This window comes from Puntigrus tetrazona, unplaced genomic scaffold, assembly GCF_018831695.1.
Source record: "Puntigrus tetrazona isolate hp1 unplaced genomic scaffold, ASM1883169v1 S000000967, whole genome shotgun sequence".
NCBI lineage: Eukaryota > Metazoa > Chordata > Actinopteri > Cypriniformes > Cyprinidae > Puntigrus > Puntigrus tetrazona.
In genome coordinates, this window is record NW_025048562.1 from 31,293 (window position 1) to 46,999 (window position 15,707).

Here is a 15,707-nt window from a genome sequence, read left to right on the forward strand (position 1 = left end):
CTTTTGCCACACTAAGAGCCAGTGTATTAGATAAGTAGTGAAAAAACTCAAAACTTACAGCACCTGGTATTCCTAGGCAGTCTCCCATCCAAGTACTAACTAGGCCCAACTCTGTAGCTTCTGAGATCAGGCGAGATCAGCGTGAACATGGTGGTATGGCGTGTAAAGCTGCTGCAAAAAGCCCCCTATTTTAAGGTGAGGCACACTAAGTGCCATTATACTAGATAAGTAATGAATGAAATACAAAAAAAATACTTCAAAATGAGCTACATTAAAGATAAGAGCATTAGTTAAGTAGTTAAAAACAGTCAAACTCTGTTTAAAGAACAGCTACTTTAAAGGCAATTGAATTAAATAAGCAGTAAGGAAAGCAAAGAGCTGGTCAAACTTTGGCCACACTAAGGGCCAGTGTATTAGATAAGTAGTGAAAAAACTCAAAACTTACAGCACCTGGTATTCCTAGGCAGTCTCCCATCCAAGTACTAACTAGGCCCAACTCTGCTTAGCTTCTGAGATCAGACGAGATCAGGCGTGAACAGGGTGGTATGGCCGTAAGCGAAAGCTGCTGCAAAAAGCCCCTATTTTAAGGTGAGGCACACTAAGTGCCATTATACTAGATAAGTAATGAATGAAATACAACAAAAAAATACTTCAAAATGAGCTACATTAAAGATAAGAGCATTAGTTAAGTAGTTAAAAACAGTCAAACTCTGTTTAAAGAACAGCTACTTTAAAGGCAATTGAATTAAATAAGCAGTAAGGGAAAGCAAAGAGCTGGTCAAACTTTGGCCACACTAAGGGCCAGTGTATTAGATAAGTAGTGAAAAAACTCAAAAACTTACAGCACCTGGTATTCCTAGGCAGTCTCCCATCCAAGTACTAACTAGGCCCAACTCTGCTTAGCTTCTGAGATCAGGCGAGATCAGGCGTGAACAGGGTGGTATGGCCGTAAGCGAAAGCTGCTGCAAAAGCCCCTATTTTAAGGTGAGGCACACTAAGTGCCATTATACTAGATAAGTAATGAATGAAATACAAAAAAATACTTCAAAATGAGCTACATTAAAGATAAGAGCATTAGTTAAGTAGTTAAAAACAGTCAAACTCTGTTTAAAGAACAGCTACTTTAAAGGCAATTGAATTAAATAAGCAGTAAGGAAAGCAAAGAGCTGGTCAAACTTTGGCCACACTAAGGGCCAGTGTATTAGATAAGTAGTGAAAAAACTCAAAAACTTACAGCACCTGGTATTCCTAGGCAGTCTCCCATCCAAGTACTAACTAGGCCCAACTCTGTAGCTTCTGAGATCAGGCGAGATCAGGCGTGAACAGGGTGGTATGGCCGTAAGCAAAAGCTGCTGCAAAAAGCCCTATTTTAAGGTGAGGCACACTAAGTGCCATTATACTAGATAAGTAATGAATGAAATACAAAAAAAAATACTTCAAAATGAGCTACATTAAAGATAAGAGCATTAGTTAAGTAGTTAAAAACAGTCAAACTCTGTTTAAAGAACAGCTACTTTAAAGGCAATTGAATTAAATAAGCAGTAAAGGAAAGCAAAGAGCTGGTCAAACTTTGGCCACACTAAGGGCCAGTGTATTAGATAAGTAGTGAAAAAACTCAAAACTTACAGCACCTGGTATTCCTAGGCAGTCTCCCATCCAAGTACTAACTAGGCCCAACTCTGCTTAGCTTCTGAGATCAGGCGAGATCAGGCGTGAACAGGTGGTATGGCCGTAAGCGAAAGCTGCTGCAAAAAGCCCCTATTTTAAGGTGAGGCACACTAAGTGCCATTATACTAGATAAGTAATGAATGAAATACAAAAAATACTTCAAAATGAGCTACATTAAAGATAAGAGCATTAGTTAAGTAGTTAAAAACAGTCAAACTCTGTTTAAAGAACAGCTACTTTAAAGGCAATTGAATTAAATAAGCAGTAAGGAAAGCAAAGAGCTGGTCAAACTTTGACCACACTAAGAGGCCAGTGTATTAGATAAGTAGTGAAAAAACTCAAAACTTACAGCACCTGGTGGTATTCCTAGGCAGTCTCCCATCCAAGTACTAACTAGGCCCAACTCTGTAGCTTCTGAGATCAGGCGAGATCAGGCGTGAACAGGGTGGTATGGCCGTAAGCGAAAGCTGCTGCAAAAGCCCCTATTTTAAGGTGAGGCACACTAAGTGCCATTATACTAGATAAGTAATGAATGAAATACAAAAAAAAATACTTCAAAATGAGCTACATTAAAGATAAGAGCATTAGTTAAGTAGTTAAAAACAGTCAAACTCTGTTTAAAGAACAGCTACTTTAAAGGCAATTGAATTAAATAAGCAGTAAGGAAAGCAAAGAGCTGGTCAAACTTTGGCCACACTAAGGGCCAGTGTATTAGATAAGTAGTGAAAAAACTCAAAAACTTACAGCACCTGGTATTCCTAGGCAGTCTCCCATCCAAGTACTAACTAGGCCCAACTCTGCTTAGCTTCTGAGATCAGGCGAGATCAGGCGTGAACAGGGTGGTATGGCCGTAAGCAGAAAGCTGCTGCAAAAAGCCCCTATTTTAAGGTGAGGCACACTAAGTGCCATTATACTAGATAAGTAATGAATGAAATACAAAAAAAAAAATACTTCAAAATGAGCTACATTAAAGATAAGAGCATTAGTTAAGTAGTTAAAAACAGTCAAACTCTGTTTAAAGAACAGCTACTTTAAAGGCAATTGAATTAAATAAGCAGTAAGGAAAGCAAAGAGCTGGTCAAACTTTGGCCACACTAGGGCCAGTGTATTAGATAAGTAGTGAAAAAACTCAAAAACTTACAGCACCTGGTATTCCTAGGCAGTCTCCCATCCAAGTACTAACTAGGCCCAACTCTGTAGCTTCTGAGATCAGGCGAGATCAGGCGTGAACAGGGTGGTATGGCCGTGTGAAAGCTGCTGCAAAAAGCCCCTATTTTAAGGTGAGGCACACTAAGTGCCATTATACTAGATAAGTAATGAATGAAATACAAAAAAATACTTCAAAATGAGCTACATTAAAGATAAGAGCATTAGTTAAGTAGTTAAAAACAGTCAAACTCTGTTTAAAGAACAGCTACTTTAAAGGCAATTGAATTAAATAAGCAGTAAGGAAAGCAAAGAGCTGGTCAAACTTTGGCCACACACTAAGGGCCAGTGTATTAGATAAGTAGTGAAAAAACTCAAAACTTACAGCACCTGGTATTCCTAGGCAGTCTCCCATCCAAGTACTAACTAGGCCCAACTCTGTAGCTTCTGAGATCAGGCGAGATCAGGCGTGAACAGGTGTGTATGGCCGTAAGCGAAAGCTGCTGCAAAAGCCCCTATTTTAAGGTGAGGCACACTAAGTGCCATTATACTAGATAAGTAATGAATGAAATACAAAAAAATACTTCAAAATGAGCTACATTAAAGATAAGAGCATTAGTTAAGTAGTTAAAAACAGTCAAACTCTGTTTAAAGAACAGCTACTTTAAAGGCAATTGAATTAAATAAGCAGTAAGGAAAGCAAAGAGCTGGTCAAACTTTGGCCACACTAAGGGCCAGTGTATTAGATAAGTAGAAAAAAAACTCAAAACTTACAGCACCTGGTATTCCTAGGCAGTCTCCCATCCAAGTACTAACTAGGCCCAACTCTGCTTAGCTTCTGAGATCAGGCGAGATCAGGCGTGAACAGGGTGGTATGGCCGTAGCGAAAGCTGCTGCAAAAGCCCCTATTTTAAGGTGAGGCACACTAAGTGCCATTATACTAGATAAGTAATGAATGAAATACAAAAAAAAATACTTCAAAATGAGCTACATTAAAGATAAGAGCATTAGTTAAGTAGTTAAAAACAGTCAAACTCTGTTTAAAGAACAGCTACTTTAAAGGCAATTGAATTAAATAAGCAGTAAGGGAAAGCAAAGAGCTGGTCAAACTTTGGCCACACTAAGGGCCAGTGTATTAGATAAGTAGTGAAAAAACTCAAAACTTACAGCACCTGGTATTCCTAGGCAGTCTCCATCCAGAAGTACTAACTAGGCCCAACTCTGTAGCTTCTGAGATCAGGCGAGATCAGGCGTGAACAGGGTGGTATGGCCGTAAAGTGAAAGCTGCTGCAAAAAGCCCCTATTTTAAGGTGAGGCACACTAAGTGCCATTATACTAGATAAGTAATGAATGAAATACAAAAAAAAAAAATACTTCAAAATGAGCTACATTAAAGATAAGAGCATTAGTTAAGTAGTTAAAAACAGTCAAACTCTGTTTAAAGAACAGCTACTTTAAAGGCAATTGAATTAAATAAGCAGTAAGGAAAGCAAAGAGCTGGTCAAACTTTGGCCACACTAAGGAGCCAGTGTATTAGATAAGTAGTGAAAAAACTCAAAAACTTACAGCACCTGGTATTCCTAGGCAGTCTCCCATCCAAGTACTAACTAGGCCCAACTCTGCAGCTTCTGAGATCAGGCGAGATCAGGCGTGAACAGGGTGGTATGGCCGTGGCAGAAAGCTGCTGCAAAAAGCCCCTATTTTAAGGTGAGGCACACTAAGTGCCATTATACTAGATAAGTAATGAATGAAATACAAAAAAAAATACTTCAAAATGAGCTACATTAAAGATAAGAGCATTAGTTAAGTAGTTAAAAACAGTCAAACTCTGTTTAAAGAACAGCTACTTTAAAGGCAATTGAATTAAATAAGCAGTAAGGGAAAGCAAAGAGCTGGTCAAACTTTGGCCACACTAAGAGGCCAGTGTATTAGATAAGTAGTGAAAAAACTCAAAAACTTACAGCACCTGGTATTCCTAGGCAGTCTCCCATCCAAGTACTAACTAGGCCCAACTCTGCTTAGCTTCTGAGATCAGGCGAGATCAGGCGTGAACAGGGTGGTATGGCCGTAAGCGAAAGCTGCTGCAAAAGCCCTATTTTAAGGTGAGGCACACTAAGTGCCATTATACTAGATAAGTAATGAATGAAATACAAAAAAATACTTCAAAATGAGCTACATTAAAGATAAGAGCATTAGTTAAGTAGTTAAAAACAGTCAAACTCTGTTTAAAGAACAGCTACTTTAAAGGCAATTGAATTAAATAAGCAGTAAGGAAAGCAAAGAGCTGGTCAAACTTTGGCCACACTAAGGGCCAGTGTATTAGATAAGTAGTGAAAAAACTCAAAACTTACAGCACCTGGTATTCCTAGGCAGTCTCCCATCCAAGTACTAACTAGGCCCAACTCTGCTTAGCTTCTGAGATCAGGCGAGATCAGGCGTGAACAGGGTGGTATGGCCGTAAGCGAAAGCTGCTGCAAAAAGCCCCTATTTTAAGGTGAGGCACACTAAGTGCCATTATACTAGATAAGTAATGAATGAAATACAAAAAAAATACTTCAAAATGAGCTACATTAAAGATAAGAGCATTAGTTAAGTAGTTAAAAACAGTCAAACTCTGTTTAAAGAACAGCTACTTTAAAGGCAATTGAATTAAATAAGCAGTAAGGAAAGCAAAGAGCTGGTCAAACTTTGGCCACACTAAGGGCCAGTGTATTAGATAAGTAGTGAAAAAACTCAAAACTTACAGCACCTGGTATTCCTAGGCAGTCTCCCATCCAAGTACTAACTAGGCCCAACTCTGTAGCTTCTGAGATCAGGCGAGATCAGGCGTGAACAGGGTGGTATGGCCGTGGAAAGCTGCTGCAAAAAGCCCCTATTTTAAGGTGAGGCACACTAAGTGCCATTATACTAGATAAGTAATGAATGAAATACAAAAAAATACTTCAAAATGAGCTACATTAAAGATAAGAGCATTAGTTAAGTAGTTAAAAACAGTCAAACTCTGTTTAAAGAACAGCTACTTTAAAGGCAATTGAATTAAATAAGCAGTAAGGAAAGCAAAGAGCTGGTCAAACTTTGGCCACACTAAGGGCCAGTGTATTAGATAAGTAGTGAAAAAACTCAAAACTTACAGCACCTGGTATTCCTAGGCAGTCTCCCATCCAAGTACTAACTAGGCCCAACTCTGCTTAGCTTCTGAGATCAGGCGAGATCAGGCGTGAACAGGGTGGTATGGCCGTAAGAAAGCTGCTGCAAAAAGCCCCTATTTTAAGGTGAGGCACACTAAGTGCCATTATACTAGATAAGTAATGAATGAAATACAAAAAAAAATACTTCAAAATGAGCTACATTAAAGATAAGAGCATTAGTTAAGTAGTTAAAAACAGTCAAACTCTGTTTAAAGAACAGCTACTTTAAAGGCAATTGAATTAAATAAGCAGTAAGGGAAAGCAAAGAGCTGGTCAAACTTTGCCACACTAAGGGCCAGTGTATTAGATAAGTAGTGAAAAACTCAAAACTTACAGCACCTGGTATTCCTAGGCAGTCTCCCATCCAAGTACTAACTAGGCCCAACTCTGCTTAGCTTCTGAGATCAGGCGAGATCAGGCGTGAACAGGGTGGTATGGCCGTAAGCGAAAGCTGCTGCAAAAGCCCCTATTTTAAGGTGAGGCACACTAAGTGCCATTATACTAGATAAGTAATGAATGAAATACAAAAAAAAATACTTCAAAATGAGCTACATTAAAGATAAGAGCATTAGTTAAGTAGTTAAAAACAGTCAAACTCTGTTTAAAGAACAGCTACTTTAAAGGCAATTGAATTAAATAAGCAGTAAGGAAAGCAAAGAGCTGGTCAAACTTTGGCCACACTAAGGGCCAGTGTATTAGATAAGTAGTGAAAAACTCAAAACTTACAGCACCTGGTATTCCTAGGCAGTCTCCATCCAAGTACTAACTAGGCCCAACTCTGCTTAGCTTCTGAGATCAGGCGAGATCAGGCGTGAACAGGGTGGTATGGCCGTAAGCTAAAGCTGCTGCAAAAAGCCCCTATTTTAAGGTGAGGCACACTAAGTGCCATTATACTAGATAAGTAATGAATGAAATACAAAAAAAAATACTTCAAAATGAGCTACATTAAAGATAAGAGCATTAGTTAAGTAGTTAAAAACAGTCAAACTCTGTTTAAAGAACAGCTACTTTAAAGGCAATTGAATTAAATAAGCAGTAAGGAAAGCAAAGAGCTGGTCAAACTTTGGCCACACTAAGGGCCAGTGTATTAGATAAGTAGTGAAAAAACTCAAAACTTACAGCACCTGGTATTCCTAGGCAGTCTCCCATCCAAGTACTAACTAGGCCCAACTCTGCTTAGCTTCTGAGATCAGGCGAGATCAGGTGAACAGGGTGGTATGGCCGTAAGCAAAGCTGCTGCAAAAAAGCCCCTATTTTAAGGTGAGGCACACTAAGTGCCATTATACTAGATAAGTAATGAATGAAATACAAAAAAAAATACTTCAAAATGAGCTACATTAAAGATAAGAGCATTAGTTAAGTAGTTAAAAACAGTCAAACTCTGTTTAAAGAACAGCTACTTTAAAGGCAATTGAATTAAATAAGCAGTAAGGAAAGCAAAGAGCTGGTCAAACTTTGGCCACACTAAGGGCCAGTGTATTAGATAAGTAGTGAAAAAACTCAAAAACTTACAGCACCTGGTATTCCTAGGCAGTCTCCCATCCAAGTACTAACTAGGCCCAACTCTGCTTAGCTTCTGAGATCAGGCGAGATCAGGCGTGAACAGGGTGGTATGGCCGTGCGAAAGCTGCTGCAAAAGCCCCTATTTTAAGGTGAGGCACACTAAGTGCCATTATACTAGATAAGTAATGAATGAAATACAAAAAAATACTTCAAAATGAGCTACATTAAAGATAAGAGCATTAGTTAAGTAGTTAAAAACAGTCAAACTCTGTTTAAAGAACAGCTACTTTAAAGGCAATTGAATTAAATAAGCAGTAAGGGAAAGCAAAGAGCTGGTCAAACTTTGGCCACACTAAGGGCCAGTGTATTAGATAAGTAGTGAAAAAACTCAAAAACTTACAGCACCTGGTATTCCTAGGCAGTCTCCCATCCAAGTACTAACTAGGCCCAACTCTGCTTAGCTTCTGAGATCAGACGAGATCAGGCGTGAACAGGGTGGTATGGCCGTAAGCGAAAGCTGCTGCAAAAGCCCCCTATTTTAAGGTGAGGCACACTAAGTGCCATTATACTAGATAAGTAATGAATGAAATACAAAAAAAAATACTTCAAAATGAGCTACATTAAAGATAAGAGCATTAGTTAAGTAGTTAAAAACAGTCAAACTCTGTTTAAAGAACAGCTACTTTAAAGGCAATTGAATTAAATAAGCAGTAAGGGAAAGCAAAAGAGCTGGTCAAACTTTGGCCACACTAAGGGCCAGTGTATTAGATAAGTAGTGAAAAAACTCAAAACTTACAGCACCTGGTATTCCTAGGCAGTCTCCCATCCAAGTACTAACTAGGCCCAACTCTGCTTAGCTTCTGAGATCAGGCGAGATCAGGCGTGAACAGGGTGGTATGGCCGTAAGCGAAAGCTGCTGCAAAAGCCCCTATTTTAAGGTGAGGCACACTAAGTGCCATTATACTAGATAAGTAATGAATGAAATACAAAAAAAAAAATACTTCAAAATGAGCTACATTAAAGATAAGAGCATTAGTTAAGTAGTTAAAAACAGTCAAACTCTGTTTAAAGAACAGCTACTTTAAAGGCAATTGAATTAAATAAGCAGTAAGGAAAGCAAAGAGCTGGTCAAACTTTGGCCACACTAAGGGCCAGTGTATTAGATAAGTAGTGAAAAAACTCAAAACTTACAGCACCTGGTATTCCTAGGCAGTCTCCCATCCAAGTACTAACTAGGCCCAACTCTGCTTAGCTTCTGAGATCAGGCGAGATCAGGCGTGAACAGGGTGGTATGGCCGTAAGCGAAAGCTGCTGCAAAAAGCCCCTATTTTAAGGTGAGGCACACTAAGTGCCATTATACTAGATAAGTAATGAATGAAATACAAAAAAAAAAATACTTCAAAATGAGCTACATTAAAGATAAGAGCATTAGTTAAGTAGTTAAAAACAGTCAAACTCTGTTTAAAGAACAGCTACTTTAAAGGCAATTGAATTAAATAAGCAGTAAGGGAAAGCAAAGAGCTGGTCAAACTTTGGCCACACTAAGAGGCCAGTGTATTAGATAAGTAGTGAAAAACTCAAAACTTACAGCACCTGGTATTCCTAGGCAGTCTCCCATCCAAGTACTAACTAGGCCCAACTCTGCTTAGCTTCTGAGATCAGGCGAGATCAGGCGTGAACAGGGTGGTATGGCCCGTAAGCGAAAGCTGCTGCAAAAGCCCCTATTTTAAGGTGAGGCACACTAAGTGCCATTATACTAGATAAGTAATGAATGAAATACAAAAAAAAAATACTTCAAAATGAGCTACATTAAAGATAAGAGCATTAGTTAAGTAGTTAAAAACAGTCAAACTCTGTTTAAAGAACAGCTACTTTAAAGGCAATTGAATTAAATAAGCAGTGAGGAAAGCAAAGAGCTGGTCAAACTTTGGCCACACTAAGGGCCAGTGTATTAGATAAGTAGTGAAAAACTCAAGCTTACATACCTGGTATTTCTGGGCAGTCTCCCATCCAGAAGTACTAGCAAACCCAAAATCTGCTTAACTTCTGAGATCAGGCGAGATCAGGCGTTAACAGGGTGGTAGCATGGCCGTGGCCAGCGCTACAAAAGCCCCGTGTTACTAGGGTGTGGCACATTAAGTGCCATGCCACTAGATAAGTAATGAATGAAATACAAAAGAATGCTTTAAGAATAGACTACATTAAAGATAAGAGGCATTAGTTAAGTAGTTAAAAACAGTCAAACTCTGTTTAAAAAGTACAGCTACTTTAAAAAGGCAATTGAAGTAAATAAGCAGTAAGGGAAAGCAAAGAGCTGGTCAAACACAAACCACACTAAAGACCGTTGTAGTAGATAGAAATGTGAAAAAACTCAAAACTTACAGCACCACCTGGAAGGTATTCCTAGGCAGTCTCCCATCCAAGAAGTACTAACTGGGCCCAACTCTGCTTGGCTTCTGGGTTTAGGCGTGATCAGGCGTGAACAGGGTGGTATGGCCGTAGTAGCAGCTGCTGCAAAAAGCCCCCTATTTTAAGGTGAGGCACACTAGAAATTGCCATTATACTAGATAAGTAATGAATGAAATACAAAAAAAAATACTTCCAAATGAGCTACATTAAAGATAAGAGTATTAGTTAAGTAAGTTAAAAACAGTCAAACTCTGTTTAAAGAACAGCTACTTTAAAGGCAATTGAATTAAATAAGCAGTAAGAGAGGAAAGCAAAGAGCTGGTCAAACTTTGACCACACTAAGGGCCAGTGTATTAGATAAGTAGTGAAAAAACTCAAAACTTACAGCACCTGGTATTCCTATGCAGTCTCCTCATCCAAGTACTAACTGGAGGCCCAACTCTACTTAGCTTCTTCTGAGATCAGCAGCGAGATCAGGCGTGAACAGGGTGGTATGGCCATAAAGCGGAAGCTGCTGCAAAAAGCCCTATTTTAAGGTGAGGGCACACTAAGTGCCATTATACTAGATAAGTAATGATAAATGAAATACAAAAAAAATACTTCAAAATGAGCTACATCAAAGATAAGAGCATTAGTTAAGTAGTTAAAAACAGTCAAACTCTGTTTAAAGAACAGCTACTTTAAAGGCAATTGAATTAAATAAGCAGTAAGGGAAAGCAAAGAGCTGGTCAAACTTTGACCACACTAAGGGCCAGTGTATTAGATAAGTAGTGAAAAACTCAAAAACTTACAGCACCTGGTATTCCTAGGCAGTCTCCCCATCCAAGTACTAACCAGGCCCAACTCTGCTTAGCTTCTGAGATCAGAGCGAGATCAGGCGTGAACAGGGTGGTATGGCCAAAGAAGTAAGCGAAAGCTGCTGCAAAAAGCCCCTATTTTAAGGTGAGGCACACTAAGTGCCATTATACTAGATAAGTAATGAATGAAATACAAAAAAATACTTCAAAATGAGCTACATTAAAGATAAGAGCATTAGTTAAGTAGTTAAAAACAGTCAAACTCTGTTTAAAGAACAGCTACTTTAAAGGCAATTGAATTAAATAGAACAGTAAGGGAAAAGCAAAGAGCTGGTCAAACTTTGACCACACTAAGGGCCAGTGTATTAGATAAGTAGTGAAAAAACTCTAAAAACTTACAGCACCTGGTATTCCTAGGCAGTCTCCCATCCAAGTACTAACTAGGCCCAACTCTGCTTAGCTTCTGAGATCAGATCAGGCGTGAACAGGGTGTTATGGCCGTAAGCGAAAGCTGCTGCAAAAAGCCCCTATTTTAAGGTGAGGCACACTAGAAGTGCCATTATACTAGATAAGTAATGAATGAAATACAAAAAAAAATACTTCAAAATGAGCTACATTAAAGATAAGAGCATTAGTTAAGTAGTTAAAAACAGTCAAACTCTGTTTAAAGAACAGCTACTTTAAAGGCAATTGAATTAAATAAGCAGTAAAGGAAAGCAAAGAGCTGGTCAAACTTTGGCCACACTAAGGGCCAGTGTATTAGATAAGTAGTGAAAAACTCAAAAACTTACAGCACCTGGTATTCCTAGGCAGTCTCCCCATCAAGTACTAACTAGGCCCAACTCTGGGCTTAGCTTCTGAGATCAGACGAGATCAGGCGTGAACAGGGTGGTATGGCCGTAAGCTAAAGCTGCTACAAAAAGCCCCGTATTTTAAGGTGTGGCACATTAAGTGCCATTATACTAGATAAGTAATGAATGAAATACAAAAAAATACTTCAAAATGAGCTACATTAAAGATAAGAGCATTAGTTAAGTAGTTAAAAACAGTCAAACTCTGTTTAAAGAACAGCTACTTTAAAGGCAATTGAATTAAATAAGCAGTAAGGGAAAGCAAAGAGCTGGTCAAACTTTGACCACACTAAGGGCCAGTGTATTAGATAAGTAGTGAAAAAACTCAAAACTTACAGCACCTGGTATTCCTAGGCAGTCTCCCATCCAAGTACTAACTAGGCTCAACTCTGCTTAGCTTCTGAGATCAGGAAGCGAGATCAGGCGTGAACAGGGTGGTATGGCCGTGTGCAAAAGCTGCTACAAAAAGCCCCGTATTTTAAGGTGTGGCACATTAAGTGCCATTATACTAGATAAGTAATGAATGAAATACAAAAAAATACTTCAAAATGAGCTACATTAAAGATAAGAGCATTAGTTAAGTAGTTAAAAACAGTCAAACTCTGTTTAAAGAACAGCTACTTTAAAGGCAATTGAATTAAATAAGCAGTAAGAGGAAAGCAAAGAGCTGGTCAAACTTTGGCCACACTAAGGGCCAGTGTATTAGATAAGTAGTGAAAAAACTCAAAAACTTACAGCACCTGGTATTCCTAGGCAGTCTCCCATCCAAGTACTAACTCAGGCCCAACTCTGCTTAGCTTCTGAGATCAGACGAGATCAGGCGTGAACAGGGTGGTATGGCCGAAGCGGAAGCTGCTGCAAAAGCCCCTATTTTAAGGTGAGGCACACTAAGTGCCATTATACTAGATAAGTAATGAATGAAATACAAAAAAAAAAATACTTCAAAATGAGCTACATCAAAGATAAGAGCATTAGTTAAGTAGTTAAAAACAGTCAAACTCTGTTTAAAGAACAGCTACTTTAAAGGCAATTGAATTAAATAAGCAGTAAGGAAAGCAAAGAGCTGGTCAAACTTTGACCACACTAAGGGCCAGTGTATTAGATAAGTAGTGAAAAAACTCAAAACTTACAGCACCTGGTATTCCTATGCAGTCTCCCATCCAAGTACTAACTAGGCCCAACTCTGCTTAGCTTCTGAGATCAGGCGAGATCAGGCGTGAACAGGGTGGTATGGCCGTGGCGAAAGCTGCTGCAAAAAGCCCCTATTTTAAGGTGTGGCACACTAAGTGCCATTATACTAGATAAGTAATGAATGAAATACAAAAAAAAATACTTCAAAATGAGCTACATCAAAGATAAGAGCATTAGTTAAGTAGTTAAAAACAGTCAAACTCTGTTTAAAGAACAGCTACTTTAAAGGCAATTGAATTAAATAAGCAGTAAGGGAAAGCAAAAGAGCTGGTCAAACTTTGACCACACTAAGGGCCAGTGTATTAGATAAGTAGTGAAAAAACTCAAAAACTTACAGCACCTGGTATTCCTAGGCAGTCTCCCATCCAAGTACTAACTAGGCCCAACTCTGCTTAGCTTCAGAGATCAGGCGAGATCAGGCGTGAACAGGGTGGTATGGCCTTAAGCGAAAGCTGCTGCAAAAAGCCCCTATTTTAAGGTGAGGCACACTAAGTGCCATTATACTAGATAAGTAATGAATGAAATACAAAAAAAAATACTTCAAAATGAGCTACATTAAAGATAAGAGCATTAGTTAAGTAGTTAAAAACAGTCAAACTCTGTTTAAAGAACAGCTACTTTAAAGGCAATTGAATTAAATAAGCAGTAAGGAAAGCAAAGAGCTGGTCAAACTTTGACCACACTAAGGGGCCAGTGTATTAGATAAGTAGTGAAAAACTCAAAAACTTACAGCACCTGGTATTCCTAGGCAGTGTCCCATCCAAGTACTAACCAGGCCCAACTCTGCTTAGCTTCTGAGAACAAACTAGATCAGGCGTGAACAGGGTGGTATGGCCGTAAGCGAAAGCTGCTACAAAAAGCCCCGTATTTTAAGGTGTGGCACATTAAGTGCCATTATACTAGATAAGTAATGAATGAAATACAAAAAAATACTTCAAAATGAGCTACATTAAAGATAAGAGCATTAGTTAAGTAGTTAAAAATAGTCAAACTCTGTTTAAAGAACAGCTACTTTAAAGGCAATTGAATTAAATAGGCAGTAAGGGAAAGCAAAGAGCTGGTCAAACTTTGACCACACTAAGGGCCAGTGTATTAGATAAGTAGTGAAAAAAACTCAAAAACTTACAGCACCTGGTATTCCTAGGCAGTCTCCCATCCAAGTACTAACTAGGCCCAACTCCGCTTAGCTTCTGAGATCAGGCGAGATCAGGCGTGAACAGGGTGGTATGGCCGTAAGCGAAAGCTGCTGCAAAAGCCCCTATTTTTAAGGTGTGGCACATTAAGTGCCATTATACTAGATAAGTAATGAATGAAATACAAAAAAATACTTCAAAATGAGCTACATTAAAGATAAGAGCATTAGTTAAGTAGTTAAAAACAGTCAAACTCTCTGTTTAAAGAACAGCTACTTTAAAGGCAATTGAATTAAATAAGCAGTAAGGAAAGCAAAGAGCTGGTCAAACTTTGACCACACTAAGGGCCAGTGTATTAGATAAGTAGTGAAAAAACTCAAAAACTTACAGCACCTGGTATTCCTAGGCAGTCTCCATCCAAGTACTAACTAGGCCCAACTCTGCTTAGCTTCTGAGATCAGGCGAGATCAGGCGTGAACAGGGTGGTATGGCCGTAATTAAAGCTGCTGCAAAAAGCCCCCTATTTTAAGGTGAGGCACACTAAGTGCCATTATACTAGATAAGTAATGAATGAAATACAAAAAAAAATACTTCAAAATGAGCTACATTAAAGATAAGAGCATTAGTTAAGTAGTTAAAAACAGTCAAACTCTGTTTAAAGAACAGCTACTTTAAAGGCAATTGAATTAAATAAGCAGTAAGGAAAGCAAAGAGCTGGTCAAACTTTGACCACACTAAGGGCCAGTGTATTAGATAAGTAGTGAAAAAACTCAAAACTTACAGCACCTGGTATTCCTAGGCAGTCTCCCATCCAAGTACCAACTAGGCCCAACTCTGCTTAGCTTCTGAGATCAGGCGAGATCAGGCGTGAACAGGGTGGTATGGCCGTAAGTGAAGAAAGCTGCTGCAAAAGCCCTATTTTAAGGTGAGGCACACTAAGTGCCATTATACTAGATAAGTAATGAATGAAATACAAAAAAAAAAACAATACTTCAAAATTAGCTACATTAAAGATAAGAGCATTAGTTAAGTAGTTAAAAACAGTCAAACTCTGTTTAAAGTACAGCTACTTTAAAGGCAATTGAATTAAATAAGCAGTAAGGAAAGCAAAGAGCTGGTCAAACTTTGGCCACACTAAGGGCCAGTGTATTAGATAAGTAGTGAAAAAACTCAAAAACTTACAGCACCTGGTATTCCTAGGCAGTCTCCCATCCAAGTACTAACTAGGCCCAACTCTGCTTAGCTTCTGAGATCAGACGAGATCAGGCGTGAACAGGGTGGTAGGGCCGTAAGCGAAAAGCTGCTGCAAAAAGCCCCTATTTTAAGGTGAGGCACACTAAGTGCCATTATACTAGATAAGTAATGAATGAAATACAAAAAAAAATACTTCAAAATGAGCTACATTAAAGATAAGAGCATTAGTTAAGTAGTTAAAAACAGTCAAACTCTGTTTAAAGAACAGCTACTTTAAAGGCAATTGAATTAAATAAGCAGTAAGGGAAAGCAAAGAGCTGGTCAAACTTTGGCCACACTAAGGGCCAGTGTATTAGATAAGTAGTGAAAAAACTCAAAAACTTACAGCACCTGGTATTCCTAGGCAGTCTCCCATCCAAGTACTAACTAGGTCCAACTCTGCTTAGCTTCTGAGATCAGGCGAGAACGTGAACAGGTGGTATGGCCGTGGCTAAAGCTGCTACAAAAAGCCCCGTATTTTAAGGTGTGGCACATTAAGTGCCATTATACTAGATAAGTAATGAATGAAATAAAAAAAAATACTTCAAAATGAGCTACATTAAAGATAAGAGCATTAGTTAAGTAGAT

The 15,707-nt window shown here is 38.7% G+C and overlaps 2 non-coding genes and 30 pseudogenes across 2 annotated transcripts; all 32 read right to left on the bottom strand.

Moving 5' to 3' along the window:
• Window positions 1-438: 438 nt before the first annotated feature.
• LOC122336880 lies at window positions 439-557 on the bottom strand. The gene has a single exon (XR_006249371.1). It is a non-coding gene; the product is annotated as a 5S ribosomal RNA (ribosomal RNA).
• A 278-nt stretch (window positions 558-835) lies between these two features.
• Window positions 836-954, bottom strand: LOC122336859 (annotated as a pseudogene).
• Window positions 955-1,227: 273 nt separating this feature from the next.
• Window positions 1,228-1,344, bottom strand: LOC122336808 (annotated as a pseudogene).
• A 275-nt stretch (window positions 1,345-1,619) lies between these two features.
• Window positions 1,620-1,737, bottom strand: LOC122336774 (annotated as a pseudogene).
• A 273-nt stretch (window positions 1,738-2,010) lies between these two features.
• On the bottom strand, window positions 2,011-2,130 carry LOC122336839 (annotated as a pseudogene).
• Window positions 2,131-2,405: 275 nt separating this feature from the next.
• Window positions 2,406-2,524, bottom strand: LOC122336860 (annotated as a pseudogene).
• A 278-nt stretch (window positions 2,525-2,802) lies between these two features.
• Window positions 2,803-2,919, bottom strand: LOC122336841 (annotated as a pseudogene).
• A 662-nt stretch (window positions 2,920-3,581) lies between these two features.
• LOC122336786 lies at window positions 3,582-3,700 on the bottom strand (annotated as a pseudogene).
• A 1,068-nt stretch (window positions 3,701-4,768) lies between these two features.
• Window positions 4,769-4,887, bottom strand: LOC122336861 (annotated as a pseudogene).
• Window positions 4,888-5,158: 271 nt separating this feature from the next.
• On the bottom strand, window positions 5,159-5,277 carry LOC122336862 (annotated as a pseudogene).
• Window positions 5,278-5,551: 274 nt separating this feature from the next.
• LOC122336848 lies at window positions 5,552-5,668 on the bottom strand (annotated as a pseudogene).
• A 270-nt stretch (window positions 5,669-5,938) lies between these two features.
• Window positions 5,939-6,057, bottom strand: LOC122336882 (annotated as a pseudogene).
• Window positions 6,058-6,329: 272 nt separating this feature from the next.
• LOC122336863 lies at window positions 6,330-6,448 on the bottom strand (annotated as a pseudogene).
• A 273-nt stretch (window positions 6,449-6,721) lies between these two features.
• On the bottom strand, window positions 6,722-6,839 carry LOC122336761 (annotated as a pseudogene).
• Window positions 6,840-7,114: 275 nt separating this feature from the next.
• LOC122336769 lies at window positions 7,115-7,231 on the bottom strand (annotated as a pseudogene).
• Window positions 7,232-7,507: 276 nt separating this feature from the next.
• Window positions 7,508-7,626, bottom strand: LOC122336777 (annotated as a pseudogene).
• A 272-nt stretch (window positions 7,627-7,898) lies between these two features.
• Window positions 7,899-8,017, bottom strand: LOC122336891. Its single transcript, XR_006249372.1, has one exon. It is a non-coding gene; the product is annotated as a 5S ribosomal RNA (ribosomal RNA).
• Window positions 8,018-8,294: 277 nt separating this feature from the next.
• LOC122336864 lies at window positions 8,295-8,413 on the bottom strand (annotated as a pseudogene).
• A 276-nt stretch (window positions 8,414-8,689) lies between these two features.
• LOC122336865 lies at window positions 8,690-8,808 on the bottom strand (annotated as a pseudogene).
• A 278-nt stretch (window positions 8,809-9,086) lies between these two features.
• LOC122336895 lies at window positions 9,087-9,206 on the bottom strand (annotated as a pseudogene).
• A 1,492-nt stretch (window positions 9,207-10,698) lies between these two features.
• LOC122336829 lies at window positions 10,699-10,819 on the bottom strand (annotated as a pseudogene).
• A 284-nt stretch (window positions 10,820-11,103) lies between these two features.
• LOC122336819 lies at window positions 11,104-11,217 on the bottom strand (annotated as a pseudogene).
• Window positions 11,218-11,495: 278 nt separating this feature from the next.
• LOC122336796 lies at window positions 11,496-11,616 on the bottom strand (annotated as a pseudogene).
• Window positions 11,617-11,891: 275 nt separating this feature from the next.
• LOC122336833 lies at window positions 11,892-12,013 on the bottom strand (annotated as a pseudogene).
• Window positions 12,014-12,290: 277 nt separating this feature from the next.
• On the bottom strand, window positions 12,291-12,409 carry LOC122336782 (annotated as a pseudogene).
• Window positions 12,410-12,685: 276 nt separating this feature from the next.
• Window positions 12,686-12,804, bottom strand: LOC122336824 (annotated as a pseudogene).
• Window positions 12,805-13,081: 277 nt separating this feature from the next.
• LOC122336783 lies at window positions 13,082-13,200 on the bottom strand (annotated as a pseudogene).
• A 276-nt stretch (window positions 13,201-13,476) lies between these two features.
• LOC122336893 lies at window positions 13,477-13,595 on the bottom strand (annotated as a pseudogene).
• A 277-nt stretch (window positions 13,596-13,872) lies between these two features.
• LOC122336884 lies at window positions 13,873-13,991 on the bottom strand (annotated as a pseudogene).
• Window positions 13,992-14,267: 276 nt separating this feature from the next.
• LOC122336773 lies at window positions 14,268-14,385 on the bottom strand (annotated as a pseudogene).
• A 275-nt stretch (window positions 14,386-14,660) lies between these two features.
• LOC122336885 lies at window positions 14,661-14,779 on the bottom strand (annotated as a pseudogene).
• Window positions 14,780-15,061: 282 nt separating this feature from the next.
• On the bottom strand, window positions 15,062-15,180 carry LOC122336812 (annotated as a pseudogene).
• Window positions 15,181-15,707: the final 527 nt, after the last annotated feature.